The sequence below is a fragment of the Rhipicephalus microplus genome, chromosome X, assembly GCF_043290135.1.
Source record: "Rhipicephalus microplus isolate Deutch F79 chromosome X, USDA_Rmic, whole genome shotgun sequence".
In the NCBI taxonomy this organism is placed as follows: Eukaryota; Metazoa; Arthropoda; class Arachnida; order Ixodida; family Ixodidae; genus Rhipicephalus; species Rhipicephalus microplus.
Genome location: NC_134710.1, coordinates 62,990,888 through 63,011,581, shown reverse-complemented (window position 1 = coordinate 63,011,581; position 20,694 = coordinate 62,990,888). Strand labels below are relative to the sequence as shown.

At 46.3% G+C, this 20,694-nt stretch overlaps 1 protein-coding gene across 1 annotated transcript in view; it reads left to right on the top strand.

The window, feature by feature from the left end:
* Nucleotides 1-11,359: 11,359 nt before the first annotated feature.
* Nucleotides 11,360-20,694, top strand: part of LOC119176709 (protein toll) — a 34,265-nt gene continuing 24,930 nt past the window's right edge. Inside the window, exon 1 of the mRNA XM_037428068.2 lies at nt 11,360-11,563. The gene's annotated coding sequence lies outside the window, so the exon portion shown is untranslated. The remainder of the gene's footprint in view (nt 11,564-20,694) is intronic.

The following is a 20,694-nucleotide window of genomic DNA, read 5'->3' as shown; positions in this document are numbered from 1 at the left end:
GCAAGGCTTCATTTTCTGTAACGCGCATTATGCATATACTGTGAAGTATATATAGATCCAGCACAAGTTCATACACGATAGTACGCGTTTATATTTTTGCCCAGACGCAATGAATGGAGCTCGACAGGTGGCGCACCATTGATAATCAGGACCACTTTCTTCAAGTAGTGTGTAATCAGTGCATGCCGATGTCTATTAGTGCAGTCTAAAAGAATACTGGTACCCCTGCCATGGGCACTCAACACCCTTGTGCACCCTTCTCGCACCCTCCTCAGAGGGTGCTAAAAAAGTGATGGACATCGAAGGCACCCTTCCTTAAGGGTGTTTTTGTAACACCCTACAGTTTTTTTACATGTACACCCTATTCTAAGGGTGCATGAAAAAGCACCCTTTTTGGAAGGTGCTGAATTAACACCCTTAGGGTGTCGTCCACGGGACAAGCTCATTTACACCCTTCTGGGTGTAAAAATTTTTACTGTGTAAGGTAGCTAGAAATCCAAGCATACAGTCGTCCACCGATGTCGAAATCTTCCAGTGCGTCAAGGATCGCACAATGCAGCGCATTACCATAGGCACCCTTAATGTCTAGGAAGACCACCGCCACTAGTCTGCGTCGGCTTCTTTCCTCTTCAACGGTGGTGATCAAGTCGACCACACCGTCAATGGCAGATCGGCCTCTTCTGAAGCTGTTCATAAATGCAGCAAAGGAGTTGTTGCTCTCTAGAAGCCACTAAAATCTTGACAGTACCATTCTTTCCATTACTTTGCCGACGCAGCTGGGTAAGGCGATTGGTCTGTAGGAGGAATGTGCATGAGGACACGTCCACGGCTTCAGCAACGCAATAATGTGACTGCATTTCCAATTAGCTGGGACTTCTCCTGACTCCCATGAGGTGTTATAATGAGATAACAGGATATGCCGTGCTTCTGTACCAAGATGGTGGAGTGCAGCATACGTGATTACGCTAGGTCCTGGTGCCGATGATCAGCGGGAGGCAGAAATCGCAGCGTCAAGCTCATGCATTGTAAAACGCACATCAAGGCGCTCGTCGGACGATGGAGGCGCAATGGTAGTAAGAGGCTCATTAGTGGCAAGATTATCAGTGGTGTCCACGATGAGGCTACAGTAGTCATTTCAGTTTTAACTTTTCTACAGAACGCTATGTATTTTTCACAACATTATACCCCGAAGCTTCGTTATCGCGATCTTTAACAAAATGAGTTTAGGTTACCGCAGAGAAATTCGAGGCTATAAGCTGAAAATTCTGCTGGTATACCATTGGGCAAATAGATTACTTGTGCGCGGTTTTTCACAATGGTTTTTCCAAATCGGGCGCTGCGTGACAGAGCGGCCGCGTGTTTTCAGGGAAACCATAAGTTGCTCGTTTACGGAGAAGCAGATAGGGAGGTCATGCACGTAACTGCGGCAGCCATGCATGTGTGGTTGCTGATACCATGATTGCAGCATCGTGTCGCGCGCTCCTCTGCATCTCAACCAACATAATAGCGTTGATCTGAACGCACTGCGTAGTGCAGGATTTCACGCCTTGCGTGCTGTGCGTCAGCTACCGATTGGTTGCTTTTGTTAACGCCACGCCGCGCTGCCGAGTTTAATTTATAAGCATGCATGAGTAACTGTCACAAACAACTGCAATTTTAGTTTCACCCGCGTGGCCCATTGTCCAAGGAAGGGCGCCGTTGTGTTGGGAAGATGACATCCGGCGACTGGCGAAGCAGCGGCGGCGCCACCGCGTCTTCCCTCCACCTGTACCGAAAGGAGAAACAGGTGTTCGAGGAAAAAGAAATGACCTCCAGGGGGGACGGGACGTCCCGAAAGTTTTTCGACTGCTTTGAAATCAGGGGTTGGCGTGCAGCCAGCAAGAAGTGCGGTCGTCGGTGTCGCGAGTCTCGCGTAGGCGGTGAGCATGGAGTGACCCGCACAACGTATTGAGAAGGCTGCAATTCCGGGCACCCTCGTCGTCTACTAAGCTGGCGTGATCTTCAGGGACACCCCGACAACTCCCCTACGTGTACCAAGAGCTGGCCTGGTCCGTATGGAACTTTTTATTGTGTTTTTTAAAACTGTTAGTTTATTATAACCAGCTTTTCAAAAATTGTAGTTGTGTGCACTGTGTAGCATCTAGAAATTCCGAAGCGCGCGCATGATTTTTTTTCTCGTAAATTTTCTTTGTCTTTCCTGTAGTTTCATCATGTTGTTTTTTTATTAATATTCCGCGTATTTGTCCATTGTCTGTACCTCTTGTAGTGTTCTTCTATAGCATAATTTGCTTTGTTGTTCTTTTTCATCGCGTATCAGTGTTATTCCTCTCTATTATGTTATGTAATTTTGTGCCTATAGCCCTTGTTTTAATTAAATGCTTGTTTGTGTTTAAGCAAATGTCCGTGTATGCTTTATGAGTACGTCGGTCAGGCCCATACATCACCACACGTGCAACCCTGCATGGGTCGACCGACCTGCAAATAAATTTGAGATGTGCCACTTCGAGGCCTTTTAAGCGTCGCAGTCCAAAGCGTGAAGTGGAAATCTACGAGTCTGCCGCACGTCGATGTTGGATCGGCGGGGCCTCACCCGAAGTACGTGACAGTAATCGTTGAGGCCGTAGCAGTAAGCGAAAAAAGCTTGCTGAAACGAGTTGTATGCCATCGAACAACATTTTTGGGCGTCTTTTGAGCCGACTTACGTAGACTTTTGTTCAGGCACTTGTGGGTGTGCGCAGGGTTCTCCATTAGAGAGGGGGAGGAGGCACGTTTCACCACAGCGCCCTCCTCATTGGTTGAGTCTAAAAGCAAATGCAAAAAAAAATGTCCAAGCACTCCGTACAAATGATTTACCAGTGAAGGCTGGAACGCGCGGCTCCGGCGTTTTGCAATGTGTTCAACCCGATGCTGCACTGAAGTCTTTCTTAATTATTGGTTACATATTCGTGCTTCTCAATGAGGTTAGACAAATATTTGTCTTGGATTTACCACAGTGTTTATTTCGCATGCCGCACATTGTGCCTCGCATGATCGCGGTCATGGAGGAGTGAAGTGAGCGGTTAAATGCGTTTCGCAATGCATTAGCAAACTTCGTTGCCTTTTTTTTTCTATAACTTTGCAGAAATATAATCTGTTCGTTCATTCTTTAATCACAGTGGCTGTTCTCGAAGCACAAGCGCTCACAATCATCGCAACTGGAACCAAAGTGCCGCTGGAGAAACTCCCGCCGAAAGCAGGCGTTCGCCCCTGTTAAGTTTGGCCTGGAAATTCATCTGGGCAGACGCCATGGGGCGTAAGCCGGTCCACTGGAGAGGCTCTTAATCCCTTCGGCGCCCAGTCTGACAGACGCTGTCTAAGATTTGAGCTATTATCCAGACCAAACAGCAAGCAAAGGCGAGTGCCCGTCCTTCAAATGCGGACCCTTTTGTCGTCCCTTCAAGCAGAAGCGGTGACTAATGGACTCGGCGACTCATCGGGCAACGGAAAAGCTGGCGTGACCGGCGACAGAGCTGACGGCGGAGCGGCGCTTCTTTAATCCTCAGTCAAGTAGCCGACCGGCCGACTGCCTATGCCCGCCAGGCATTGTACCTGCTGGCCGGAGGAGGAGACGTCGTGTCGCCGCGACGCCACGTCAAAAGAGGGCAACAGGGACGGCGTCTTCCTGAAAGAGACCGCGACGGACACCGCAGATTGCCCCGCTAATTGGGCGAGCTGTGCGGTGGACCCTTGGAAGTATGCGGCCAGGATCGTGGGAACTCTCGACTAAAAGCACACACACGACGAGGAAGAGCCCTGCTGGCGCCACCACAGTGCAGTGTTCACGTGGACCTTGCATGCTTGCCCCCTCTCACCTGTGTGTGCGTGATTGGTGTTCGACTCGGAGAGGAGGAGCCCGACAGGGCATAAAACGACGCGGCAGAGTGCTGGACGTCGCTCTGAACTATGTAACGTTCAACCACCACGCTCGTGGTTTGTGAAACCACTAACCCTTCTTTTCTGTAAATATGTGTAAATAATGTCATAAACCATGCTCCTGTTTTTCGCATCCTCCAACGACCTGCTTCCTCCTTCGTCAACCTTTACAACTGGTTGGCAGCGGTGAGATGGACCTCGCGACATGGTGCTGTGCTGTGGTGAGTGCTTGGTCTTTGCTTTGACTTTCCAGGCTTCATTATAATTGTGTGAGTTTATTAGAAGCTGGATTGTGTTGGGATTAGGGAGATTACCTTTTGTGAGTTGTAGGGATCACCTAATTATGTGTGAGATGCAGGACCAAAGTACAACGGCAATCATGTCGTGGAAGGCAATGCTAAGAGATGAACTTTTGGTTGTGAGTAAGCATCTAGGCATTGAAATAGAGGAAGGAATGGGCAGGACAGCGATTTGGAGGCTGATCTCGCAAAAAGCCAGTGAGGACGAGATTAAAAACGCAGTAGAGATTTTTGAAAAACAGGAAATGGAGGAAAGGGATAGAAAAGAGCGTGATCGAGCACGCGCCTTGGTACTCGAACAATTGGAACAGAAAAACGAGGCAATGAGACGGAAAATTCAGTCATCCGTAACTGTAGCGCACGAGAAGTGCGATAATCAAGTGAGTGAGGTGCAGTCCAGAGCTGTAGAGAAGGCTAGCACGTGTGAAGAGCGCAGCAGGTTCGCAGATGAACCGAATGTGAGAGCTGCGGAAGATGCTGCTATAATTAGAGGGGCCGACAAAGGCTAGAGCGAGTGCAACGAGGTGCTGTGCCAGTTAACTGTAAGCGAAACAGCTAGAATAGCTGTAGACAATCTGGCACAGACCTCAACTGTGTTTGTCGCGACGGTGGATCTTGCAAATGAGGTCGAAGTAGGCAAGAACACCGGAGAAAGCTCAGGAGAAGCATCGAAGGTAGAGAATGAGAACAGTGTGATTGTAGGCAGCTCCCAGCAAGACGAGCGAGATTTCTTGCGGGAAAGCAGCTGCACTGTTTCTGAGAGCGTCGAGCTGTCCGCCGATCTAGAGTGTGGAATAAACGATTTTCTCGAAAATCATTTAGACGGCGCGGGTTTGACAGCGGACGAATACTGTGCGAGATTTGACGAGCTTGCGATGAAATCGGAAGGCATGGCGACGAGCCGCAAAAAGCGGCGCAGACGAAAGAGACATCGCAAAGCCGCGAGTGAGACAAGCAGCTCTACGCATGTTGAGAAAGGTTCGAAGCCTATTAGCGCAGCAAGCAGAACTAGGCATTTTGCGTCGGTGTCAAAGTTAATTTGTATGCGTCTGAACTACCGGACAACAAGTAAAGGAACAGCGGGTCCTTCGCAAATGAAATCAAATGGGAGGTGCCAGGTTAGTTGGGTGCGTAAGCACAAAGTTAAGACAGGTGAATCGCCCCGACATGGCAACAGTGCTAGGAAATCGAAGTGCCAAAGGAGTAGCGCGGGTGCTGCAGAGGCACCCTTGAGCTGTAAACCCATCGATGACGCGACCCGAGGCCAATTTCCTGACGGTGCAGGAAAAGTCGTTCGCAAACGTTGCCGTAAGAAAGCGAAGCGACCAAAGAATGTTAAAGATGGCCATCAGCCGGGCGAACGAGAAAAGGGTAGGCTACTGGCCAGTTCAGCGAAGAGGCCTTTGTGTCGTACAGTAAGGCACAGACAGCGAAACGGTAGGCCATGGCGCAAGTCCACGCGACGGTATGCGCGGTGGAGATTTAGAGCTTTTCACGGAAAAGAGTGTCGACGTGGTCCTAGAAGAAAGACCACAATAGCTAAATACCGCTCGGCTAGACCAAATGGGACACCGTCACTCTTTCCCTTGCATTGCTCGGGTTCCCTCCGTCGGATTGACAGGGGACGGCCGAAATCGCAAATGAGGCGTAACGCTGCCGTTCAGCTGGTAGCACGTGCACGTTGTTGCCTCGGGTGTCCTCACAATCCGGCAAGACCGCGACCACCGCGTGTGAGATTGAAGTGCGGGACAGCTGTAGTAAGCTGGAGTGTCAGACACAGGAATTTTCTTGAAAGCATGTTTGCTCAATTTTGGTTTTAAAGTGGCATTCCGGTGTCCCCTCCCCGGATAGTTTTAGATACAGTTTTTTTTCCCTTCTAGATCTTTGTTAAAAGCATTGCAAGTGTTTTTACTTGAGTTACAGAGAAATGGCCTACGGTTAGGTGTGCGATGGGTGTGCTTCCGTTTTTTGAATGAGAGTATGATGTCGTGCTAGGGCGCACAGCATAGTCCTGTGCGTTCTTTAAAAACATGGGCTGGCATGAGGCTACATTCATTTAACGACCGTCTTCGTATACGAGGCCCATTCTCTTTGTTATTTTAGTGAGTGATCACAGTTCAAGTGATCTGTTGAGCTGATGAGAGTAGCGTTCACCAAATTCTGAGGCTAGAAATACAATTTACTGGTGTATAAAAACGCAGTTAGATCTGGTATGTGAGAGAGATTTGTTGGCGTCAGAGTGACATAAAAGTAGGTAATCTCGACTACGCCTTGTAAGTTTGTAATGAGAGAATAGAAAATGCGTCCAGATACCTTTTGTAGGTTCAGGCTGCATTTGTGTGGAATTTAAGTAGTTGTCTTTTATGAAATTAGTAATGAAATTAGATGTAAGTTACAACTTAGTAGGGCGGATGGTAGGAGAAAGATAGTTTTCAAAGAGTGTAATTATGTTTATTTGGGGCCAAATTACATTTGCCTTTGTGTGCTTTTCTTTCACGGCAATATGTTACATCTTTGGTAAGCATCTCCACATCCATGATTGTTGTAACTTTGGCGGCACAAAATTGTCTCAAAATTTTAGCGTACAGGTTTCTCTTTTGTTTGTGTTTCTGGAGAAGCCTGGAGGGTTTTAAGCGGGTCCAATGTGCTTGACTTCGGCATGGTATTGTGTTGTGTGGTTCGCCTTGCTGTTGTCAATCATTGTGAGCTGGTTTGGGAGTTGGTTTCGAGTTCGCAGCTGGAGAGAGAAAAGCCAGGCCATCGTCCTCGTCACCAACCATTCTCTTCGTGCCCAGCGGTTGGGAGCGCTGGCCAGCCGAGATTTTCCGGGCGGCGGAGGAGCTGTTAAGTTTGGCCTGGAAATTCATCTGGGCAGACGCCATGGGGCGTAAGCCGGTCCACTGGAGAGGCTCTTAATCCCTTTGGCGCCCAGTCTGACAGACGCTGTCTAAGATTTGAGCTATTATCCAGACCAAACAGCAAGCAAAGGCGAGTGCCCGTCATTCAAATGCGGACCCTTTTGTCGTCCCTTCAAGCAGAAGCGGTGACTAATGGACTCGGCGACTCATCGGGCAACGGAAAAGCTGGCGTGACCGGCGACAGAGCTGACGGCGGAGCGGCGCTTCTTTAATCCTCAGTCAAGTAGCCGACCGGCCGACTGCCTATGCCCGCCAGGCATTGTCCCTGCTGGCCGGAGGAGGAGACGTCGTGTCGCCGCGACGCCACGTCAAAAGAGGGCAACAGGGACGGCGTCTTCCTGAAAGAGACCGCGACGGACACCGCAGATCGCCCCGCTAATTGGGCTAGTTGTGCGGTGGACCCTTTGAAGTATGCGGCCAGGATCGTGGGAACTCTCGACTAAAGGCACACACACGACGAGGAAGAGCCCTGCTGGCGCCACCACAGTGCAGTGTTCACGTGGACCTTGCATGCTCGCCCCCCCTCACCTGTGTGTGCGTGATTGGTGTTCGACTCGGAGAGGAGGAGCCCGACAGGGCATAAAACGACGCGGCAGAGTGCTGGACGTCGCTCTGAACTATGTAACGTTCAACCACCACACTCGTGGTTTGTGAAACCACTAACCCTTCTTTTCTGTAAATATGTGTGAATAATGTCATAAACCCCTGTTCTGTTTCCCGTATCCTCCAGCGACCTTCATTTCCCCAACCCTTACAACTGGTGGCAGCGGTGGGATGCCATCACCTGCAACTTCTTCCTTCAACATCTTACACCCCGGAGAACGCGCTCCTGCCATCATCACGTTGACGCTGTCGTGACAGCAACGCGCTGCGTTCTGGGAAGCGTTTGACATCGCGAGCTAACTCGGCGGCGTAGTTTACAGGATCCGCCCGCCGCCAGCGCTTGCATCCCCATTCGCGATTTAGTGTGGCTTGGAAGGCTGCCGAATCATCGGTACACAGTTGCTGCCGGCACTCTGCATGCCGTGCCTGCTTTTGTGCCCGGACTGCAGCATCGGTCTGGCGAATGTGAGCTCTCTCACGTTTCTTATGTCGGTGCTCTTCTTGAGTTGTCCGTAGCTTACCCATATCGAAGCTCTCAGATGAAACTGATGAGCGCGTGCTCAGCGCCGTGGCTGCGAAGGGATTGACGACGTCACTCACAACGCAGACATTGATTGATATGTGGGGTTTAACGTCCCAAAACCACCATATGATTATGATAGACGCCGTAGTGGAGGGCTCCGGAACTTTAGACGACCACCTGGGGTTCTTTAACGTGCACCCAAATCTGAGCACGCGGGCCTACTTCATTTCCGCCTCCGTCGGAAATGCAGCCGCCGCAGCCGGGATTCGAGCCCGCGACCTGCCGGTAAGCAGCCGAGTACCTTAGCCACTAGACCACCGCGGCGGGGCGTCACACAACGCAGACATTGGCGCGCTTGATTGGGTGCGACGCTGAATATTACGTAACTGATCGTACATCCAATGGAGACCACTCGTGACATCAATGCCTAACAGTTTTTTTTTGTTCCTTCTAGACATATACAGATTTCGCTGTAAAATGAAGACGAAGCGACGATGACATGCTTCTCACAACCGCCTGCCATTGGTCCCCGGCTTCGCAGGGGTGAAGGTGGGAAGTAAGCATTTGTTTACAACATCATGAGATCACAGGTTGCCATTCTTCGTCAAAAAGCATGCGTAGCCATCATCCTGCCATCATCATATTGCCATTGCGCAATAAAAAATGGCGCAAAAAGCCCGACTGAGTAGAAGTGTGACACCCTTCATAAAGATACCTCCATCCCCCCGTGCACACGCCTATGATGGCAATGCATAGCAATACCGAAATGCACGGCATTGCAGCAGTTTTCGCATGTAAAAGAGAAAACACAAACGGATGAGCCTCAATTCATATTGTTGCCTTGCTTTCGTGGGATTTATTCTGCAGCTTTATAGTGTTTTTGTAGTGAGACTGTTCTTCTCGTTGCGTCTGAATGGGGCGTAAGTATAGTTCGATACGGTGAACATGATTGCTTGCCACAACGCGTTGACGGACATTAACATGATGCTTGACTTTTGGCGCTACAAAACGACGCAAAAAAGACGACAAGATACAGGGTTGTGTCCTGTCGTTTTTTCTTGCGTGATTTTGTTGCGCGAAATGTTACTATATGAACATGGAAGCATCGGCTTCGCACCACGGCAAACCGCGTTGGCAGAATCAACGTTATTGTTTAATAACCACGTTCAGTACGTGGGACCTGCATTTCTCTTGGCCTCCTATATACAGCCTATGAAGAGGACTTCGTCGGCGCGGCATCAAATCGTATTGCCAAATCTCAGGTTCAACGAAAATGATATTTTCACGTCGTTGGAATGAGCTTTTTTTTTTCGTGTTACCGTATTCATGGAATGTTCTTGAGGAAATCTCAAGGTAAAAAATTGGCTCAAATCTGCATGTTACATTGCAAATATCGTCGAAAGACGATAGTCTTGCGTCTGGAGAGAGTGAACAAAACGTTTTTTTGATGTTCTGTGCAAGAAAATTGGTGAATGGTATTCTGGAGGTGCTGCGTTGGAGTGCCTCGAGCGTGTAGCGGAGGTGAACGAGCGTATCGAGGCACGTTGGACACGAGCGCCATCTGGCAATTATCTTCGAAATCGAAGGCATGCGCACCCGCGGGGAAAGATGTGCGCCAGTCTCGGAGGTCACAATGTGTAGAACGAAAAGCGACGGGCAGGTTCCACCGCCGTGACGTCGTATTAAAGCGTTGGAAACTCTTACCTCTTTGAGCATCGGGTTGCACTGTCAGAGCAGCGCGATAAACGCTACATTCCTGAGAGTTACTTGTGTGTACCTCTTCTAGTATAAAGGCAGACATACAAAACATCGACGTCTTGTTATGGCTCCTCAGATATGCGCAATATTTCTTTTTAATTGACAATCACACAACTATGAACGCTAAACCTTGAGCATTAATGGTGGGCGCTGCGGATGGGGTTAGCCGTTTGGTGCCGTTTAAGGTATCGTTAAGGGCGGACAGACAAATGTACAGACAGACAGACAGACAGACAGACAGACAGACAGACAGACAGACAGACAGACAGACAGACAGACGAAACATTTTCGTCGAAGGACCCCAAGAAAGACTATCGCCTTTAAAGCTTATTCTTTGGCGACTATACCACGCTGTGCCTGAGAGCCAACACAATCGGCCGCTGACTTCGTAATAGTTGATGTGTTATAGGAGCAATAATTTCGATGCACAAACAATGAATTCAGAGCCCTGCCGCCACTGGGAAGATGGAAGCCAGTAAATCTGTGACTATGGTAAGTCTGGTGTAGGAAAAATCGCTATTGTGAATTCACATATTATTACTGATTGTGTTATGCCATTAAAGAGACATACTCCCAAATATCTCGGTGCTTCTCTTGCGCATTACACAGATTATCTCGTCAAAGACCACCAACAACGCTCAAAATAGGTAGCCCATTTTTTCGAAAGTACAAAAATGGCATCACGTTTGTTTGTGTAATGAGAGTGTTCTCGTCTTTGATGCCAAAATTCCCCCCCCCCCCATTCGGCCACGTTGTCAAAATTAAGCACATTTACTGTTGCATGTCCATTTTTTTTTCGATGCGAAAACGCTGTATTAGTCGAGTTAGTGGGTTGCGAATCATACCTAATTTTACGCGTGCTTTGCCTGCGGGTGCAAGCCACCACAACCTGCTATATTCAGCCTTGCTGTAAAGCAACCACGGAACTTTACGTAGCTCTTCAAAGCTTATTAAATAGCATACATGAGGATGTTTGGAAAATATTTATTCTGGAACGCCTTTGAAGAGCGCACCGACTGTTTCTTTTTTTGTTTTTGTTGTTTTTTGCCTTTTCGCTGACGCCTATACAGCAACGGCCGTTACAAAAGGCTCCGCAGGAAAGGACTTGCGGGCCATTCGTATAGCGGTTTTGCTCAATGTTAAGAAATAACAAATAAAAAAAAAACGATAACGTCTACATCGTGAAAGTGGAGATACCGAGAGCGACACACCGTCTGTTTTCTTCGGGCAGCGCGCAGTGCACGGACGTACGATTTCTTTTTTATTTTTTTTTCCGACGGCACGCATTTGAACGAGTGCCCCGGGACTCCTCCCTCCTAGACCAGCTTTCTGACAGCGCTGCTCAGAACTCGTGCCCTCTTATCACTCGTTGCTGTGACGCGAAGGCTTCCGTGTCAGGCCGCATGGGCGCCACCGATAGCGCGCACAGCAGTTTCGCCCATACGTCATCGAGCCTCGCAAAATGGCCGTCAGTGCCTCTGCCGGGTTAGCCGAGGAGACAAGCTGAGCGCTGCTGCGGGAACAGCAGTGTCGCCCTGTCACACTGCGACGTACGTATACACCTCTCGTTTTCATTCTGCCGACTTGCATCCCGCCAATGCAGTTGCTTGTGCCCGAAGCGCCGTTACACGTGGCGTAATGAAGAATGAGGAAGCCGACGGGTGCCGGACTGCGCGCTTTCACGCGCTTATACGAGCTTGAAGCCGGCGCTCTATTTATGTAAGGCTAACCACAGCCTTAGCGGTACTCGCCTCCGCTTCTCATTGCTCTTCGCATCAGGCCTGCTGGTAGTTAATGCCAGTAGACATGATGTGGTTCAGAAACGATCAACTGCCAATCATTATCGTAAAGCCTACTCGAAAGTAATTTGTCGCACTTAATTTACTCTAAATATCTTAAGAAAAATTTAATAACCTTTACTTAACTATAACTCAGGACACCCAGATAAAAAGACAAATTTGTTAAGTTAAAGTTTCAAGTACGGGGGACAGCGCTGCGAAAATCATGTGCACCTTATTATGAAAAATTTTAGATATCCACTGGACAAGTAGAATATGGCCATTCACACTCGGTCGTTAGTTTGTGCTTCCCACTGACCAAGTGAAACAATAAAAATGGTACGGGAGAAACGCCAAAGACAAGAAGCTTGTGAAATGCACAGTTCAGATATTGCTAGCTTGAGCAAGCACTGATAGCGCGCCTAAAAATCATGAGAACCGTCTTCGCATTTGGCAAACCATCTTGAAACTTACTATCCCGTATTTACGGACACATTTATAGTTCTTCACAATAATCCGCTCACGAGCGAGTCGACTTAGGCGTGTACATATGCTGGTGTATACCACGGGCTCTTCATTTCTTTTTTAGGTTTTTCTGCTCTTACCGCTATATCATAATCGTTGCTACACCACACAATGAGTTATTCTCGATGGGGTATTAAACTAAACATTGCGGCTAACACCAGTGGAACGAATATTTGATACATATTGTTTGGCATTGAAGAATGATGAATACCACAGGTCGCAAACTTATTTCGCAATTAATAGTACTCATGTATTGTGGGATGCTGGAACAATTAGCATTCAGATATGTTTTGTATGTGTGTACGATAAATTTTGCAACATGTAGTCATTGTTTACGGGAGCCACATACAGAAGCAAAATAATAACGCGAAAATTAACCCCCGTCACCAGGGGTTCGTATATAGTTCATTTAATCAAAATAATGCGCTACTACTGTTTACACGATATGTTCAGCGTGGGCAAGACTGGATTGTTTAAACTGCGGTTGTTTCATCTTTTGCAAGGGGGGGGGGGGGTGTTGCCTTGATGAATGCAGTTCCCATGACCACATAGCGCTGAACATTGCCAATTAACGAAAGTGAGTGCGCTGTATTGTCTGATCACGCAGTGCTCGTATTCTGAAGGTGGGATTATGTGACGGCGCAAGAGCGCAGATAATGCCTTGCGAATGTGGATGCAGTGTTCGAATACAATAACTCTATGACTCTACGCGTACGATGAATTTGAAAGAACTGATATCAATTTAACAATCTGATGCTGTTCGCCCAGCGATCCCTTCTCCACATAATCCGAGAGGCCCTAGCCGTCCTTTTTCCTGAAGTAAAAGTTAGATTCATTAATTACAATCATACTACAACTGTATAGTAAAACACGTTTCGTTTGGAATTGCTTTGCCGCATGTGGAATCGGTCCGAATTTCTTTTCGTTTTCTTCTGTTCTCTCTTCTTTTTCCTTTTTTTTTGTCATTCGCCGTCATTGGCTCACTGTTGGCGATGACCACAAGCGATGATTATGGTGATGACTGTGGCGGCGGCAACCTTTAGAGTGCGCACTCGGTAGAAGGTCACAATCGCTGCAAGTCAATTTGAACAATACAGCCGCGGTGAAATACGCTTGACACTCGGCCACAGCAAACAGATAAGGCGGCTCTTGTCAAACAATGAAACTGCCTCAACGCTTCCCAGACCATCGCTCAGGATTGCGCCAGGCAATGTAATATAACATGACAAGTGTCTCGTCTGTTTCACATCAACAGACACCACCACTTGCACTGAATACGACTGGCCGGAAGCATGAACGCTTATCTTCAAGAAGCAGTTTTTTCTCTCACCGACGCTCGCTTCTAAGTGGGATGTAGACGTGTGCAGCCGGAAGCCGACGAAAAGCCGTGATCCGAGCACACGTGAACTCGATTGATTGATTGATTGATTGATTTATATGTGAGGTTTAACGTCCCAAAACCACCATACAATTATAAAACGCCGTAGTGAAAGGCTCCTTAAATTCCGGAGTTCCGGACCTGGGGTTCTTTAACGTGCACCCAAATCTGAACACATAGGCCTACAGAATTTCCGCCTCTACGGAAAATGCTGCCGCCACAGCCGGGATTCCATTCCGTGACCTGCGGGTCTGCAGCAGGGTAACTTAGTCGCTGGACCACTGCGGCGGGGCCTCATGAACTCTGAAACATCTTATGCGAACAGGAGGCAGACTAGAGAACTTTCCATTTTCGAATGAGGCAATCCTCGAAAGGGGCAAGCTGCACATGTTTTTAGTGCCAGTTGTATACGAACGAATCTGGACACTCATGAAAATAGGTGAAACGTCTGTACAGCAACAATAAGAGCAACAAAAAATGCGAAGTGGTAAGCTTCCTCGAGCGGTAACTCGAGAGCACAAAGTCGCATAAGTAGTTAAACTGTCGCAAATAAATGTGTAGAGTTTTAGAATCGCGTACACAAAGCTTTGCGTTACCGTTTCGTGCCACTGCGCATGCGTCGTAAGCTAACTTCATATTGCTTGATATATGTGTCGAGAGAGCGAGATAGGTGCGCGACCCACAATGCATGATATTGAGTAATTTAATCCCCGCAGTTTTAGATGCGCCTTAATGTTATCGTGTTTGATTCGCTGCTGAGCAGGACGCGTTGCACAACATAAAACTGATTTCTATGAACAGTTCACATGGTGAAGCATGTGGGAAGAGAATGGGAAAGGTATAGTTAATTCTGGTAATGCCTTTCACTGGTATGCCACCGAGGCGGAAATCAGTTATCGTTCTTGAATTTTCGCGAAATCCTCGCCTTGGCAGGCATGGTCGTGTTTCGAATCGATCTCGAGCGCGTGGGTTCGATTCCCGTACACGGCAACCGCATTTCGACGGGAGTGAAATGCAAAAGAACCCGTCTAAGTTAGATTTGGGTGCACGCTGAAGCACCCCAGGGATTCCAAATTAATCAAGACTCCCTCATGACCGCGCGCATCATGATCGTGCATGTGATCAAGCCTAATTTGCGCGCCTAAAACCAGTGATTATACCGGATGTTTCACGTAACTAGAATAAAGAATTAAAAAAAATGTGGTTTACCGCAACTGAATGAAACCAACGACATGTGGTTTGCCGTGATGTAGTGCTGGTCAGGGCATATTTTATAGTGCGCTTAAGCTAGTTGAATAATGAAAATGAATTGCGCAGATTGTTAATTATTCACTTCAGGGTCGATTGTATTTTGTGATGTTGAAGAAAAACCATTCCAAAACGACCAATTCTCTCTCTCTCTCTCTTTCTGGCAATTACCGTACTTACTGCGCGGTGAATTTTCCCGGCGTATAAAGACCGCCTGCGAAATATGAGATATAAAACTACGAGACTTCGCTTATGCGCTACCGTGCCACATTGTTCTCAACCGTGCTTTGAGCGAAATAACCCTGCACGCGGAAAATCTGTGACCACATCTAACCAAACTCGCCGGAGCACTGCTTACATATAACATCGGGCAGCGTGAGACGCCCCGAGAAATTCGCTTTGCCTCGCAAGACGTTGCTTTTCCTCATGGAAGGGAACTTTTCCGCACGAATTTGGGAGAAACGAACGGTGTGATTAGGAGGGCGCCACGCGAGCCTATAGAAACTATACCGCTTGTCATCACTTGCTCCCTCTCGTGAGTCCTCGTCATCACCTCCGTCGTGCACGGTCGCCGTTCATTTCTCCGCGATGATCCGGTTCCTTTGCCGTGAAACAGAAGAACGTGCTGCTCTCTGCAAAGCTGGCAGTACATAGTCAAACGTGGAGGGAAAAAGTCTGACGTCACCGCTGCACAAAGTATCTAAGAAAGCACGCGGAGTGCGATATAAGGCCAAAGCTGCGATTCGGGCCAAAGCGGACCAGAGGCTTCATTCCGCAACTCTATGAGTTGGCGCAGCTGCGTGTGAAGGAAGATCTTGGAGCGCAGCTTATATCGATACAGGGCACTGCAAGTAGCCCTTTTACCGCCGAAAACATACCGCGGTAAAAACAAACTGAGAAACAGATTTTCATCGTATACGTATGGCAATACGGTTTATGTTGGACGATTACTGCTTTAGATGGGTACTGATAACGCACGTCAACCCCACACTGCAAAAATATTAAACCCAAAAGGTTAACTGCTCCACTGCAGTTAGAAATGCAAGAAAAAGTATGCTGAGCAAAAAACGCCATAAAAAGCGCGCTGTGGCAGAATCACTATACGTTTCGTGCCATAGATATGAGCCTTACTTTATCCTTTTAGCTTGCTCGCGCAGGCAAATAAAAAGGTGCTGCTCCAAGTTGATAATGTTCCATTAGCTGCATGCATCGACCAATCTAAGTGAATGTCAAGTTCTATGCTTAAGTATGCATCACCGCAGCTACATGTGTATTTCTGCAGATCTACCATGGTGCTCATTCGAATAGTTTATTAAAAGGAATGCAGTACGACGCGCAACAACATATACATATTTTATCTGTATTGCACAAAAGCACAATGCCACTGAGCATACATGACAGTATGCGAATTGAGTAGGTATTCAGTGCAGGTAACTTGTAAAATTAAGTACTGTGTAGTAACGTGTTACTACACAGTAATTAAAAACACAGCACATAAAAAGTACACAGCACATAAAAAGTTTCTTTTCACTCTAGGACACAAAGTGAAAACTAATCCAAAAGAAATGTGGAAATATGTCAAGAGCAAAAAGAACTCTGGTGACGCTATCCCTGACGTCATAGATGAAAACGCCTACAGCGCAGATATTTTGGCAAAAGCAGAGGCCTTCAATGCTTACTTTCACTCCGTGTTTTCATGCTCAAAAGCCGCACTTTTGAAATCACATGACGTCAGAGAGCTTACTCAGATGAGAGAAATTGAGCTGTCTGAAGATGGTATCGCATTATTACTACGGAAGATAAACATCCACTCGGCTACCGTTCCTGACTTTATTTCAAATTTTGTTCTAAAAAACTGTGCATTGTCTGTCACCCCTTTCTTAATACTGTTATTTAAGATATATCTTCAAGTTGGTGCTCTACCTTCGGACTGGAAAACTGCAAATGTTATTCCAATTCACAAAAGTGGTTCAAAAACAAGAACGTGCTACAGGCCAATTTCACTCACAAGCGTTGCTTGTAAAACATTAGAACATGTTGTTTATACAAATTTAATGGCACACCTTCAAGAAAATAGCTTCATTATTCCAACGCAACATGGCTTCAGGGCTGGCTTTTCTTGCGACACTCAGCTTGTAGAATTTTGCCATGACATCGCAGCATTTATTAACTCAGGTTTGCAAGTTGACTGCATCTTTTTAGACTTTCGGAAAGCTTTCGATTTGATTGATTGATTTGTAGGGTTTAACGTCCCAAAACCACCATATGATTATGAGAGACGCCGTAGTGGAGGGCTCCGGAAATTTTGACCACCTGGGGTTCTTTAACGTGAACCCAAATCTGAGCACACGGGCCTCGACATTTCCGCCTCCATCGGAAATGCAGCCGCCGCAGCCGGGATTTGAACCCGCGACCTGCGGGTCTGCAGCCGAGTACCTTAGCCGCTAGACCACCGCGGCGGGGCAAGCTTTCGATACCGTATCTCACACCCTGTTACTACTAAAGTTGTCCTACCTCAACTTGCCGAACACCCTCCTGAAGTGGTTGGAAGCGTACCTGTGATAGAAACCAACGCGTGATACTTCATGGTGTCCGCTCTTCTAATGTCTCTGTATTATCTGGAGTGCCACAGGGGTCCGTCTTAGGGCCCCTGCTTTTTCTTATATTTATCAATGACCTTACTGAACACTTGTCTTGCCGTGTGAAGTTATATGCAGATGATTGCTGTATTTACCGTGAAATTTCAAGTGAATCAGATAGTCAACTTCTACAGAATGATCTGAACAAAATCATGTCTTGGTGTGCGACTTGGAACATGACACTCAACCTGTCCAAATGCAACCTCTTAAGATTCACAAACAAAAGACACCCGCTGATGGCAAACTATGTCATGAATACAACACAACTGTCCCTTGTAACAGAATATAAGTACTTAGGAGTCATTTTTTCCAGCAATTTGACTTGGAATGCCCACATAAATTATATCGTAACAAAGGCCAGCAACACATTAAACTTCTTAAGACGTAACTTTAAACAAGCACCGGCCAGCCTGAAAGAAATCCTGTATATGTCGAATGTACGCCCACTTTTGGAATACGCGTGCAGCACGTGGGACCCTTTTACTAAGGTGAACATCGACGCTCTAGAACCCGTGCAGCTGAGAGCGGCCCGTTTCGTCACGGGTGATTACAACTTTTTTAAAAGATCTTTCGAAATCAGGAGTACTTTAGGATGGCCTCCTCTTGAAGACAGGCGCAAATTCTTACGTTTATCTCTGTTTCACAAACTATTCCATGGTTTAACGGGTATTCACAAAGAAAACTACATATCGGAGCCTACGTATATATCTGCTCGTACTGATCACCCCCTTAAAGTGCACGAGTTCGCTACCAGAATTAACCTTTTTAAATATTCATTTTTCTGCGATCAATTAAGCAGAGGAACAAACTACCTCATGAAATTGTAGCCGCGTCCAGGGAAACATTCGCCACTGCGCTGGAACATCATATTTTATCGTAGCCTGAGCACACATTAAAGTTGCCTACACTTTCGTTTCATCTCTCTAGCGATCTACGCTTCAGTTTTTTTCCTGCTTTTATCTGTATATATATATATATATATATATATATATATATATATATATATATATATATATATATATATATATTTCTTGCTGCTGTATCTTCACCCACGTCAATGTTTATTACGTGTCACCATTGGATGCTTTATTATGTATCTCTATTTCTTTTATGTTCAACTCAGTGTTAATGGACTGTCGCCTTTCTGCATTTCGAAATCGTTATCTCCCCCCTACAAGAATGCCCCTCGCGGGCGCTGTAGGTACTGTAAATAAATAAAATAAATAAAATGCGAATGATACTAGTGTTATTGAACTGGTTCACATTGATACAATTATATAATGGAATAATTGGCTATGGGGTCACGTCAGACGTTCAGCCATGTTGGCGACCATCTCAATGTATTCGAAAAAAAATCGCGCTGAATTACTCCATTAAAAAGTTAACTGCTAGAATATTTCGCAAATATTTTTTTGGCACGTGCCTGCCTCCTGAACTTCCCGGAATCTCGTCTGATTGTTTGTGAAAAAAAATTATTTCATAAGTACCTCTTCTTCCGTGCCAAATTCGGTCTACAAATTAAGTGAAGGGCTTGCGTAAAGTGTTTGAAGCTCAGTAATATTATTACCATTTTTCGACCACATACGCCTCAAATACTTTAGCCGAAATGTGCTATATCTGCATTTTTCAATATCAATACTGCACTTTGAATGAATATCTGAGGAGTGAATACTTAACCCACATAAGGCATATTTGGAGGAAAAAACCTGTTAGACCTCTCAAGCTGTCAAACTTTACGTGAAAAAATCGCGAATTTCTCAAAATAGTTGTTTTGTCTGCAATGAGACGCAACTTGCACCAGGTCGTGGTTGAAATAAAAAAGACTTTGCACCTAAATCGAAAACAAATAAACAGTTCTTTTCATGTGCCAAATTTTGTCATAGCAATTTATGTTTTGAGAAGATGATCACAGCATATCCGCGGAGTGAATGATGATGAGTGGGGCGTAGCGTTCGTCCGTCCGGACGCAGAAACGGATGGACAGACAGTCCGACGCCAGTATGGACGAACAGAAAGACGGACGGACTCACGGACAGACCGACACACGGAAGCCCGGACGGATGGATGCACAGACGAACGGACGAAAGCACAAATGTACGCACGAACGATTCGCCCCACAAATCATCATTTTGTCCGTATATATGTTCTGAAAACCAGTAACGCTATCTATTGTGCAACTCGAAGTGGCTACATAATACTAGTACGACTACAGAGGAGGGAACGACCCACGGCCTTATGAGCTTTGCCCCTAAATGATTTTTGAAGTTTCCCATTTGCCATTTGGACATACGGGAGCCGACACCTCGAAGTTCCCCATTGCCGTCGATGAGAAAATTAAAAAAATTATTTTATTCTCTGAAATAGAAATTGTAATGATGAAACTTGTCAGATACAAAGAACTGTCTATTTGCTTTCAATTTAGGTAAAAGGTGATTTTAATTGGACCACCACATGGTGCGAATTGCGTCTCAATATGGACAAATATTACAATTCTGTAAAATCAGTTATCTTTTCTCGTAGAGGTTAACAGCTTGAGATGTCTAAAAATAATTTTTTATTAAAATATCTTTTGTCTGAAGTAAGTAGTCACAGCTCAGATATTCATACAAAATGCCGTATCGCAATAAGAAAATGCAAGCATAATACATTTTGGCTAAATTCTTGCAGACGTATGTGGCCGAAAAATGGTATTAATATTATTGAGTTTCAAACACCTTACATAAGCCCCTTTACTTAACATGTGCCAAACTTTGTATAAAAAAGAAAGAGCGGTACTTGTAAAATAATTTTTTTTCCACAAACAACGCTCAAACAACATTCTGGGAAGTTTAAAAGGCAACCACGTGACCAAAACTTTTTTTCTCTCCGAAATATTCAAGCAGTTCGCTGTTTTCAGTGCGTTAAATCAGCACAATTTTTTTTTCAAGCACATTTGCCATAGCCGCGAAATTGACTGGGAAATTTGGAATAAAGCGACCCTGTTACTATCACTCAATGACCATTGCATACTGCTAAACTAGGGCCATTTGTTTCAATCATGCTGTCAGGGTGAGAAAGCACAACTCCTTCCCGATGTAACGTAGGCTGTTCAGTGGCTGTGCGTGTTGTGTTCC